The 11,585-nt window shown below is 26.4% G+C and overlaps 1 long non-coding RNA gene across 1 annotated transcript; it reads left to right on the forward strand.

Annotated features, from left to right (window-relative positions):
- The first annotated feature begins 6,083 nt into the window (after positions 1–6,083).
- On the forward strand, positions 6,084–7,698 carry LOC136074721 (uncharacterized). The gene is made up of 3 exons (XR_010635371.1): positions 6,084–6,525; positions 6,621–6,646; positions 6,766–7,698. It is a non-coding gene; the product is annotated as an uncharacterized LOC136074721 (long non-coding RNA).
- Positions 7,699–11,585: the final 3,887 nt, after the last annotated feature.

Below are 11,585 nucleotides of genomic sequence, written 5' to 3' on the forward strand. Positions count from 1 at the left end.
CATATGTATATGTATATATATTTATATATATATATATATATATATACTTATTTATTACATTTTATATATTCAGTGTTATATTTATATTAAAACTAAATATAGAAAAGTATATTAGAGCTTATTCAGTGATCAAAAATTTGAAAGAAAATAATAATAGTAACCAATGATTGCTGGGCAGATTCGTGCCTTTAAAAGAGCGACACCACTACAAACTCTACCAGTATAACACATATTGATGCGTAGATCATCACCAAGGTGAGAACTAGCCATCTGGGGCCCCGTTAAACGTGGTATTTCTAAATGCTCAAAAAATTTAAACTCCCAATTTAAAGTGGAAAAATCCCATTCTTCAAATAAAGCTTGCCAAACTAAATTTTAATAATAATTCTAAAAGTTATTTAAAACTAGTTATTTTTAAAAACTATTTAAAAAAATAACATAAAAAACTCTAGTTCATTAATTGTGTAAAACTTGAAATAAAATTGCCGTTATTGGTATGACAACGCGACAGCAATTTAGGGATTTTTTCTGCAACTTGCTTGTAAAATTTATTTCTCAAAATTCGTAAATAAGGTTTTGTAATGCGTTCCAACAGCAGCAAATATTGTATAAAAAAGTTAGCGAGAAATAGAGGAAAACTAAAAAAACAACAAACTTGTTTGGTTTAACACCCACAAACACTATTTTTTTAAAATTTTGCCCATTTTGGCTGAAAAGTTAAATAACTTAATAAGTCTAACTGCAAACTCTACTTCCAATAGTACATGTGCTTAGTCAACAAAAATATCGATAAGCCGCCTACGTCAGATACTTTCGAAATTTTGATCAGTTACGAATGTAACGATAAGTCGTAAAGTAATTGTTTATCTCTTTTTGTTTAGTATTTTATATCTGAATTACGAACTGAACTGAATTACGTGATCGCATTTGCTAAAATCATTTTTTACTCATCTGCTATCTTTTTTTTACTAACTTTTTTAAAAGACCACCTCTGAAATATAAGTTAAAATATTTTATGAACATAACAAACTGGTACTTTACTTTACTGCCTGCTTTTATTTAAAAGGTAAATAAATACGTATATTAAACGCATTAAATCGCATTAAAGCGTAAACTAAATACGTTCAATAACAAGAATGCTATTTTTTATTTTAACAAACTGGATAGAAATTTAAAAATCAAATAATCTGGATTGCTTGTTTGATTTTAAAACGTAAATGCAAATTTAAATGTTTAAATGAACTATGGTCATAACATTTTATGACGACAAAATGAAAAAATAATTATTGATATTTTTCGTTGCCACGAAAAAAATCATTTTGATTTTATATTAAAATATTTATTATTGAGAAAATTAGTATAATTATGAAAATGAACTCAACACTAAAAAAGGAACTCTAAAAATGAACTCAATAAATATGAAATATGAAATTTATAAGCTCGTGTTTTCTATTTTCGAACCTTTGCTACGATTCTATTTTTAAAACATTGCTTTTGAGGACACTATTTATTACATGATGATAGAGGGTTTATCCATAAAAGACGTCAGAACTTAGATATTAATTTGAAATAGAAGATCATAAGCTCTCTTCCGCGCAGATTTCATTAAACTTATATCGCTAAATTACTTTAAAAATCGTCATTTAAAGCCCACCATTAAAAAAGAAAAATTAATTCAAAAGAATACTCTTAAAATGAAAGCGGCAACGATATTAACATTTAAAATAAATCAAATATATTGTTCTTTATAATAATTAATTAACACTGATTATTTTGTAATTTAAAAATTACAATTCTTAATCTACCTTTGAAAATTAGAACTTTAATTTGCCGTGTCGTTGTAAAACTACGGCTAATTTTTTGTTGATTTCATATTTATCTTCAATATATTTTACAGACGGTATTTTATTCTATTTTTGGCGCTGTCCAATCAATGTATGCAGCACTGCAATGGGGTAGAAGAAGAAAAAATGTAAGAAAAGGATCCCACGTATTCCCGGAATACATTTTAATCTCAAATTAAATCAAATCAAATGTATTCTGAAATAGATTTTACATTACATGGAATATTTACATAGTACAAATACTAATTTTTAGTAAACACCATAATAAGAAACTAAAACACCACACTTAAAAACCAAAAACAAAAAAAACTTAATTAAACAATAATTAAACGAAAAACTTTATGGAATAATAATTAAGTACAAAGATTGATAAATTTAGAACAAAATTCACATTACTCTATATATCTATCTAAAACTCAAACTTTAAAAAATACCTAATTAAAATATAGCAATAAAAGAGAAGTAGATTATAATAATATACAGTATCAACATTGTAAATAATATAGTAATATAAGTATCATTAATAATAATATAGTAATATAATAATAATAATAGGCAATAATAAAAAAAAAAGTTGGTTATTGATAATAATAATCAAAATAATAATACTAACGATAAAAATAACATTTCTATTAACAATAATTAATTTTAGAAAAGATTAGTAGCTATAGACTAGCATTTAGGTGAATAAAGTTCAGATGGATAGTAGATAGTTAGCAGTAGAGTAATATTTTAATAAAAACTTAAATCGACTGTTTTTGAATTTATAAGGAGAGATTTTAACTGTGAGGGGAGACAATTCCATGTGCATATGTTCTAATATTTATTCGATTCATGTCCATAACAAACAGTTCTATGTTTAGGTATAGATAATTTGAAGCTTTTAGCTGATTGAAGTTGGTAACGATTATTTTTTTTTGTAAGTAAAAAAGTCAGCAAATGGTGGAGGTAAGGTTTTATGTTGCTGTTTCCAAACAAACAATCAGTTGGAGTGTTGAATAAGGTCTTTTAACTTAAATATCTTTGATATGTAGTAGAGCATATTTGGGTCAGAGTTAAAATGCTTAAAACAAGTTATTTTTAGGACTTTATTTTCGAGGTGAGATAATCTTTTAAGTTTTTGGGTATATCAAATGGGTTTTTGTCCCCATATTTGGCAAGCATATCTAAGATGAGACTCAAAAACCACATAATATATGTTAAGAAGAGTTTCAAGACTAACATAATGTCGAACTTTGGCCAACATACCGTTGGACCTGCTTAATTTCAGTGCTAAATCTTGAAGATGGGATGCAAAACTTAAATTAGAATCAATTTTGATACCAAGATACTTGATAAAACTCGTAGTATATATTTTTCGACCACTAAATCTGAAAATCAGGTGCTTTTTAATTATTTTTTTTTTTGACTTGATTTAAAGATAATAATTTCAGTTTTTTCGGAATTAAATAATAATTTATTGGTTAGAAGCCACTGGAGAAGATTTGCTAAAGCATGGGAAATTGCTACTAGATTCGCTAAGTCAGGGAGGGGAATTGGGAAATATTTTGACGAATTTCCAACATTGTCAAAACGCTTCATCAAATTTATTCCTAGTTAACACCCTGATCACTGAACAAAATCTCCATTATCATGCAACCAGCAGCCATGTGCTTCAGTTCTTACAGGTACTCTGCACCTAAAGTCTTAATTAGCGCTTTTTTCCAGAAAAAAATGATGACATTAGCAAATAACTACTTGCAGTTGTATAAATTCACACAATTACTATCCCATTCATCACTCACCTATTTACTATTAAATGTATTATTCTCAAGTTTACAATCCAAGTCTTTGATCTGGCAGACGGCGCACATTGGAATTTAGCCAATTTAAGTTCAACAAAGGGTAACCATTGTTAAATGGCTGATCAGGCTTAAAACTATCGATCTCTTCATCAGATATGTTATATAACTTTATTGTTTTCTTTTTAAAAAAATTGGATAAAATTGCATTTTGTATTTGCATTAAGAAAGTATAAACAAAATTTTGAAAATCTATACAAGTGTTACTTTGTTTTAGGTTAAAATTACTACAGTTTAGATTAAAATGAAGAGGAATAGTTGCTTAAATATATATATATATATATATATATATATATATATATATATATATATATATATATATATATATATATATATATTTATATATATATATATATATATATATAAATATATATATATATATATATATATATATATATATATATATATATATATATATATATATATATATATATATATATACACACTAAAAAAAAAAGGTAGAAATTTCTACCTTAGGGTAGGATATGTGATATACCCTTAGTAAGGTATAATTTTCTACCTTTTAGGGTAGAAAATTATATTAAAAACAATTATTTGTCATACAGTTTTCTAACTTAAAGGTATAATTTTCTACCTTATAAGGTAGAAAATTATACCTTACTAAGGGTATATCACATATCCTACCTTAACTAAAAATTTCTACCTTTATTTTTTAGTGTGTATATATATATATATATATATATATATATATATTGTTTTTTGGTGAAAGACTGCAGGGAATAAATTTCAAGCCAGTCGGTTAAAGGATTGAAAGGGCAGATGCAACAAATATAACATAGTTATAACATGTAATGCAGAATTGTAAAAAACATATCTGGTATTAACATGTCTCTGTCTCTCTTTGAGTGTTTATTTTAAAGAGTTTGAAATGATTCCGTAGGCAACAAAGACAACCTTCTTTTACTCAGGAAACCACCACAGTGACCCATACCAGCGTATGGCTAAAAAGGACTGATATGAATGAAGTCCCAATAATTGCTCCGGGCACGACCTAATTCGAAAGAGTAAGGAAGCAATAAAAAAAAAATTGTAAAAAACTATTTAATCAGTTTATACTTATAATGTATAGTGCAGCATTATTAAGTAATAGGCACACACACAGACACACCCACAGACTAGGGATTGCTGCTACATCCATTATCTTATATACAGCTTCCAAAAGAAAGTGCTTCTAAATTGACTGAGGATTTTGCATAGAGCAGCAATCTTTTTTCTTTTATTATTTCAATTAAAATTTCTAATGTTTAAAAACCCTCCACAAACTAGTGCGCAAAAAGCGAAAAATATAATTTTTTTTAGACCGCTAAACTGTAGCTTTACCTAAAATAATATTTTCTTTGTTACGAATTATGTATTTTTTACATAGGTTTACCCATAGTTCTTCATTGCCCTGTAGGACTATTATTTCTTGATTTAATTTACATAGTCTGTGTCGCATGTCTTGTATAAAAAAAAATAAAAAAAAAACTCCGGCATTCCGGCGTGAAATATTGTAATTTCGGCCAAAACCGGAATGATCTACAATTCACAAAATCCGGCCGGAATTCAGGCCGGAATTCCGGCTGGAATGGTGAATACGCAACGCTAACCGAAAACGTCAACTTTGCCAATTGTAAAATAAACATTTGTTTACGACATGCGACATTTTGACGTTAGGGATCGTCCATAAACTACGTAAAGCAAAATTTCACAAAACAAAAAAAGATCAAAAAGTTTTCCTCGCAGAGTCTTAATTTATGTAAATAATTAAAATTAGAAATTAACTTATATGAAAATCACCGCGTAAATTAGCTTTATATCTCCTACTTCTGTTTTAAAAATATTTTTAAAATAATGTAATTTATGGACGATTCCTTAGGATTCTTGGCAATAAGAACATTTTTTTTTTGTTCTAACAACTGAAAACAACAGTAATGTTCTTTGTTGTCAAGTAATGTGTTAAAAATAACTACCATGGAATACTTAACAGAATAGAGTAATTATTGCCAACAAATGTATAATAAATATATTTAAGTGAAATTGTTGAGTGAAATAAATATATTTATTGTTCTGGATATTTTGGTGCTATATTAAATTTTTTTGCTCGCGTGAGGATAAAACTTATTTTATTTATTATAAAATTCATTTTATGCGAAAATAATGTTTTCTATATAAACTTAGGCTTATTAAGTGAAACAGCTGTGTAAAACTTAACAATCAATATCTTAAGGGATCTAGAATTTTTTAACATCGCGTAAACAATATAAAACATTAAAAAAAATTTTTTGATTGTGACAACACACAATGAAAACTATATTTGTGTCAACATATGATCAAAGATATCACATAACTTAAGTTTGTTTAGTATAAATAAATATTGATAAGTTTAAGCAAACGATTAGAGAGCGGCAGATGCATTTTCGGTTTGGTTTTTTTGATTAAAAAATTCAAATCAAAAAGTTAAAAATAATACATTAAAATGATACAAAGTTTTCGTTCCGCCTTGTTGAGATGCTTATGTAATCTTTTAACACGTCACGTGTTATTTACAGAAGTAGGATTATTTTATAGTTAGAAATTTTAGAAGTAATTATATTTTAATCTATCAAAAATGCATAAATAATGACTACGAAATAAAACTTTAAATATGTTGTAATGTTTTTACTTGACACTGCGCTTCCGCATAACAACTTTTTACAACTAAAGGACCGTGAGTTGTGAAAGTGTGTAACTTTTTTCTTGTTTACATTTAAATAGTTGCTGCATGAATTACAATATTTATTTCTTAAAACAAAATTGTATCACTTTTTTTAAGCAGGATACGCATGATACGATTTATGGTAATTTTTACATTTAATCTATTATCGGTTTATCTAAGGTATGTTAGTTGCTTGTTTTTACATATTAATATTTACATTATTTTGCTATGCTTTAGTGATGAAATTATGTTGACTATGAATTGTGAGTGTCTCTTTAATATGAATTTTTCTTTTCTGTTTTTTTATTTCGTACGTTTATACCTTATTAGTGTTAATTATTTGCAATGACAGAATTTTTTTTAATAGTTAATTTTACTTTAGATTGTCTCATTGAAAGTTATGATTATCAAAGTAAAAAAGTTAATTAAAATTACAACTATATAAATATGATTACAATATAAATCCAAGTAAATTTGATAGTTATAAAGATTGAGATTTATTCTTTACGAAACTTTTTTCAAAACTACTTTAAAAACTATTTCATAAGTCATGTATTGATTAACGGAAATCTGAAACAAAGTTATCGACAAAAGGAATCTGGAAGAAAGTTATCGACGTTACGTTTTTAAAAATGTTGTAAGTGATGAAGAAGAAAATCTTTTATTCAATGTTCAACTAATATTTCATGAATGAATTCGTTGCTTGAATATCAAGAAGTTGATATTCAAACAACGAATCCATTTGTTTAATGCAGGTGTTCAACAACAGTGGAAAAGATTTTCGTAACCTCAAAACCTCGAAAAACTTTATAACATGGAAAAATGTTTAACATCTTATACAAGATAAAACAACAATTATAAATAGTTAATTAAGTATTCAATGAATTAATTTATAGTTAAATACGTTTTTAAATATACGAATTAAATTTAATGATACATTATATTTATTATTTGATTGAGTTTAATATTTCTGTTATTATAAAAATGTTATATAATTATTTCGTTATCAAATATATTATTAGTAATATTTATAATATTTATAAATATTAAATAACTATTATTATTATTATTGCTATATAAGTTATTATATGACAATCATTATGGTGTATAAATTTTTTTTTACTTTTGTTTAAATACTATTTATGAAGTTAATATAACGTTAATATTTATAATGAGCGAAATAACAGACACTTATTAGTAACATTTTTATAAACTTCATTTCACCTAAGGGGCCGTCCATAAAGGACGTCACCATTTATAAGGCATTTTTTGACCCCATCCCCCTTTGTCACTGATTGTCCTTTTTTCCTATACCCCCCCCCCCCCCTATAAAGGACGTCATAAAATTGAGCACCCCCCCCCCTCCAACCCCTATAAATATCATTCCGAATCTGATTTATTTATAGTATTTGCACGTATGTTTTTGTTCTTTTGCCTTTCTGAAGAAAAAATTATTTAATATTACTTTAATATTATCCGACATATTAAATTTAATCAAAGTTTATCAGTGTATCAACTTGCCTCACTCATCATCTATCCAAGGATTTTTTAAGTGATTTATCTAAGGATTTTTTAAAGTGAACGAGAGATTTGGTTAAACCAAATCTCTCGTAATCTTACTATTTCAATATCTGATCATATGGCATAATTTATCCACATTCCAAGAAAAACTAACCACCCTAAAAAAGTATATTTACAGGCAATGCTTTAAATAACTTTAACAAAAATATATTTACTAAAAATGTTTGCAACATTAACTGGGATTTCTATATTAAAAAAGATGATGATGTAAATCAATCTATCAGTTTTCTTTTAAAAACATTTGAAATCATCTTGTCAAACATTCTTCATACAAAAACTAACCAAGCAGCAAATAAACTTAAATGAAAATCATGGATCACCAATGGCATATTTAAATCTATTTTATATAAAATCTGCTGACGTCAGTTATTTGAGAAAAAATTTTTGTATTATATTTTGGCTTTTTAGTGTTATTTTTTTAACGGTTTGTTTTTACTCTAACGATTTCTTTGTAACTATTTTATTTATTATACCTGATGACGCTGATCACGATAGATCAGCAAAATATCGAAATAATTATATATTATTAAAAAAAATATTTTAAAAAAAGTTTATACGCAGCCGTATTTATTGAATTCTACCCATATTTTAACGTATAATAAGAAAATGACTTTCAAAGATAATATATATATATATATATATATATATATATATATATATATATATATATATATATATATATATATATATGTATATATATATGGGTAGAATTCAATAAATACGGCTGCGTATAAACTTTTTTTTAAAATATATATATTTTTTTTTTTAATAATATATAATTATTTCGATATTTCGCTGATCTATCGTGATCAGCGTCATCAGGTATAATAAATAAAATAGTTACAAAGAAATCGTTATAGTAAAAACAAACCGTTAAAAAGATAACACAAAAAGCCAAAATATAATACAAAAAAATTTTCAAATTAATCCTAACATTAATCCTAACATTATTATTGGCGTTTTCAAAGGATTTTTATGTCGTGCAAAAAGAATTTGCTCTCAAAAACACCTTCAAAAAGAAATTGATTTTCTAATAGACATATTCGTTGAAATTGGCCACGACAAGAACATTCTAAATAATATTACTAAAGACTATTTAAAAAATGGTTCAAAAAACACCACATGTCAACCATTAGATACCCAACCCTTTATAAAACTACCTTGGATACCAATTGTTGGTCCAAAACTCCGTAAAGAATTTTGAAAACAAAACATAAAGGTTATTTTAACATCAACTCCCAATTTAAAAAATATTTTTTGCAACAATAAAACTAAACTACCACTAAACACAAACCCTGGCGTATGCCAGCTTAAATGTTCATGCGGTTCGATATACATTGGTGAAACTAAAAAGAAGGTGATATCGAGATGTATTGAACACCAGAAAAACAGCTTAAAAGAAAAATGGTCCAGTTCGGGTGCAACTGAACATTCCAAAACATGCCATGGTAAGTTTGATTGGTTGCACCCCAAAACATTATCTGTAGCCTAGAATATCGAACTCGGAAAATCAGAGAGTCACTCGAAATAAGCAAAGCTAGGGTTCGCCAGGAGTTGAGAAATGGTGATGTGGTTCTCAATCGGGATGACGGTGATAACGTGACAACTAAAACCTGGGGGCCATTTTATAATAAAATCTGCTGACGTCAGTTATTCGAGAAAAAATTTTTGTATTATATTTTGGCTTTTTAGTGTTATCTTTTTAACGGTTTGTTTTTACTATAACGATTTCTTTGTAACTATTTTATTTATTATACCTGATGACGCTGATCACGATAGATCAGCGAAATAATTATATATTATTAAAAAAATATATATATATTTTTAAAAAAAGTTTATGCGCAGCCGTATTTATTGAATTCTACCCATATTTTAACGTATAACAAGAAAATGACTTTCAAAGAATATATATATATACATATATATATATATATATATATATATATATATATATATATATATATATATATATATATATATATATATATATATATATATATTTAAACAACTTCAAAAAGTATTCTACACAATAGAGTGCTCAATGTTCTTAAGAGAACAGAGCAATTATATATTAGTAGAAAATCACGTAACAAAATTTTTTTTAATTTTACACTGTGTTTCATCAACAAAGACTCATCAGAAATGAATGATCAAATTAATAAAACTTCAATTTATACCAAAAATTAAATTACAGGAAGTTGCAAATGTCTTAACTACTGTAAATTTTCACACATTTGTGGAATTTGCTGACACTGTTATAAAAAGAATTCTTTAGAAATGATTACTTATGTTATTATTTTAAATGTTTTTTTAAAAAGGGTAGTTAATGTAAATATTATTTGAACTCATTTATATTTATAGTTTTTTAGGAGAAACTTATTTTCGTGCCTTCTTGATTTGCATATGTCATTATTTCAAGTTTTTCTTGTAGGCATAGTATGCTTTTTTGGAAATATTGTTATATGCAGGCGCTGTTTTAAGGATAGACCAACTCAGTATAAAATCATCAATATTTTTTATTTTAATTCCCATATATATTTTGACAGCATGGTGTCTTTTGAATAGTTTTAATTTTTGAAAGATTGCTAATGATTGGCAAAAAGTTTTTTCCATACACCCTCTGTTATGCCAATATATTGTTTATCTGGTACATTCTTAGAGGAAACAGCATATTTATATACTAGGAAACAACACATTTATATTTATAAGTTTTATTAATTTAATCTTTCATTTCTGATGAATCTTTGTGATTTTCTGCTAATATATATATATATATATATATATATATATATATATATATATATATATATATATATATATATATATATACATATATATATATATATATATATATATATATATATATATATATATATATATATATATATATATATATATATATATATATATATATATATATATATATATATATATATATATGAATTATATATATACAGTCACGGACAAAAGTTTGGAAACACATAAAAAAATTGCAAAACGCATTCTTTTATTCAAGTGAAAAATAGCGAATGTGTAATAATATAAAGAAAATAAAAGGAACAATAAGCACCATAGCTGATAGACTAAAAATAGTTCATATTGCACAAAAATAAAGTAGTTTGTTTAAATTATTTAGTATTTTGTATGGCCGCCACAATTTTTTAATACAACTGCTATACGACGAGGCATTGAATGAATTAGTGAACGACAGTAATCTTCGGTGATACCCGATTTCCAGGCTTGCTTGACTTTTTCTAGGAGATCAGCCTGAGAGGTTGGATTGTTTTCTGCCACTTTTCTCTTCATAGTGTACCACACATTTTCAATGGGATTTAGATCAGGCGAGTTATATGGCCATGGTCCCAAGATTTCAAAACCTGATGATGTAAGCCACTGTTTCACTGCTTTAGTTCCATGGCATGGGGCCCCATCATGTTGAAAGACTGTGGTTCCATGTATTTCCATAAAATTAGGCAATTTTTTTAAAATACCTAAGTAAACATTGCCATTAATGGTAGTTCCGTTTGGCATATCCCAGAGACCTGCACGGCCAAACACTGATATTGCTCCCCAGATCATCAGCTTATTCGGTTGTTTGACAGTGGGCAACCTGTACTTGCT

The sequence above is a fragment of the Hydra vulgaris genome, chromosome 01 (genome assembly GCF_038396675.1).
Source record: "Hydra vulgaris chromosome 01, alternate assembly HydraT2T_AEP".
In the NCBI taxonomy this organism is placed as follows: Eukaryota; Metazoa; Cnidaria; class Hydrozoa; order Anthoathecata; family Hydridae; genus Hydra; species Hydra vulgaris.